Here is a 2,500-nt window from a genome sequence, read left to right on the forward strand (position 1 = left end):
TCCGATGTGGGAGGGAAGTTGACTCAAAACATAGTCCACCGCAAAATTGAAAAGGAGGGGGGAGAGGGGGTCACCCTGACGCACACCCCTAGCCGGCTGCAGGGGCACGCCCACGTCGGCGCCGCCCGCTATCACCGTCGTGCTACCCTCGTAACACCTTTCGACGTACTCAATAAAGCAATCCGGCAGGCCATGAGCCCTCAGCACGGGGCGGAGGGCGGCATGGTCCACCGAATCGAACGCTTTAGAGACGTCGATCGATGCCACAAAAACAGAGCGACAGGAGCGGACTGCGTCGGTGAGAGCAGTGTCCAAGATGAAGGTGTTTTCCAACATCCCATCCCGGGGGATGAATGCCCGCTGACGTTCGTCCACAGCACATGCACGCATCAGGCGTGACGCGAGAACCTTGTGAAAGGTCCGCGCCAACACCGAGCAGACCGTAATGGGGCGAAAGTCAGCGGGGGATGTTGGTGCAGCCGTTTTGGGGAGAAGTGACGTCCGGGCGCGAAGCAGACGCTCGGGGAGGGCGCGGGCCAGGAGGAAGAGGTTCAAGAGTTTCACCAGGACTTCATGCGGCAGGCGCCGCAGCTCCGCTGGAGTCAGGCCGTCCGGCCCGGCTGCCGATCCCCTGGGCGGCAAGGCAGCAGCGACCTCCTCACGTGTGACCGGCCCCCATAGGCACTCAGGAGCGACAGGCTCCGAGTGCGGGAGAAGGCGGTCACGGATGAAGCCGGCGGTGGAGATCGGCTTCTTCGTGAAGAGGTCCGCCCAGAAGTCCAGCAGACCGGGGATGTCGGGTGGCGGCTGCAGCAGGGTGCCGTCCAGCAAGCCGCGCACGCAACGCGCACGCGACCTACGGAAGGCGTCCTGTGTCCGCGCGTATTCCCAGCGGCGCCGCTTGCGCTTCTGCAGCGGCGGGGCGGCAGGCGGCCGCTTGGATGGTTGGCGCGGCCGCTGTGTCCTGGTGATCGACCTCTCCCCCCTGGACCCGACCGACGCAAGGGCATCCGGGAGCATGCCCAGGATGACATCGGGCGGCGTGCCCCGCCCCAGACCAATGACTCGATCCAGGGCAGAGAAACGCTGGGCGGAAGCAGGTAGCCCCGCCAGATGCTCCCAGATGGCGGCGTCAGTCGGCCCCTCCGGCGGCGGCCCGGTGGTGTCGGCCGCGAAGTCCTCGGCTGCGTCGACGGGCGGCGCAGCGGCCTCGCCCGCGTCAGGCAGCGAGCTCGCTGCTCCACGGCGGGACGCCGGCTCTTCACCCCGACCGATCTCAAGTGCCTCCATGAATTGGCGGACAAGCTGCTTGTGGGCAGCTTGCCGCCGTCGGCACTTGATTGCCTCAAGCGTTCGGTCGGGGAACATCCTGGTAAGTTCTTGATTTACAAAGAAGAACCGGGCGTCCCTCTCCAGGAACAGTTCGGCCTCTGCCTTGGCGAGCGACAGGACTTCTTCCTCCGTCCACCTCGCGCGATGCCTCTCCGTCACGATCTCAGCGTTGGCGGCCGCAGGGTGTTGGCGGCGGCGATGGACCCCGAGACCGTTCTTCGTGGTAAAAGTGCGGTGGCACTCACTGCAAGCAAAGGGAGCTACACAAACTATCGCATTTTCGTTACGGCCGGTTGGCCGAATAGGTGCTGGGGTAGCTGGGGTGGCACCTTCAGCGGAAGGGCCACCATCTCTTGTTTCTTGTCGGCTGCCCCCAACTATAAAGGGATAATGCGAGGGGGGGCTGGTAACCCCCCCAAGCCCCTGGTGCGGTCTTCCACTCTGCAAAAATCAGCGGGCCCACGAGAAGGGGAGAAGACCGCAGGAGAGGAGAGGCTAAGAGGGCTAGGCCCATGTATTGCGCATCACTCTCCCTGTAACCATAACCCAAGGAAGGCACCTCGCAGCAGCAGCACGACTACATCAAGACCGCACTTCGAAAAGCCAAGTCCGGATGCAGCCACACCGCCGCCACTTGGCCACCTTAAGAGAGTCATAGTTACTCCCGCCGTTTACCCGCGCTTGCTTGAATTTCTTCACGTTGACATTCAGAGCACTGGGCAGAAATCACATTGCGTCAACACCCGCTAGGGCCATCGCAATGCTTTGTTTTAATTAGACAGTCGGATTCCCCCAGTCCGTGCCAGTTCTGAGTTGATCGTTGAATGGCGGCCGAAGAGAATCCGCGCACCCGCGCGCCCCCGGAGGAGCACGCTAAGGCGGACGCGGCCTCGCAGCAAGGAAGATCCGTGGGAGGCCAAGGCACGGGACCGAGCTCGGATCCTGCACGCAGGTTGAAGCACCGGGGCGCGAACGCCGCGCAGGCGCGCGCATCCTGCACCGCCGGCCAGCACGAGGCCAACCAACGGCGAGAGCAGACCACGCCCGCGCTAAACGCCCGCACTTACCGGCACCCCTACGGCACTCACCTCGCCCAGGCCCGGCACGTTAGCGCTGACCCACTTCCCGACCAAGCCCGACACGCCCCGATCCTCAGAGCCAATCCTTA

The 2,500-nt window shown here is 63.9% G+C and overlaps 1 pseudogene; it reads right to left on the minus strand.

Annotated features, from left to right (window-relative positions):
- Positions 1-2,500, minus strand: part of LOC124579072 — a 7,961-nt pseudogene that overhangs the window by 3,103 nt on the left and 2,358 nt on the right.

The sequence above is a fragment of the Schistocerca americana genome, unplaced genomic scaffold (assembly GCF_021461395.2).
Source record: "Schistocerca americana isolate TAMUIC-IGC-003095 unplaced genomic scaffold, iqSchAmer2.1 HiC_scaffold_287, whole genome shotgun sequence".
Taxonomy (NCBI): Eukaryota; Metazoa; Arthropoda; class Insecta; order Orthoptera; family Acrididae; genus Schistocerca; species Schistocerca americana.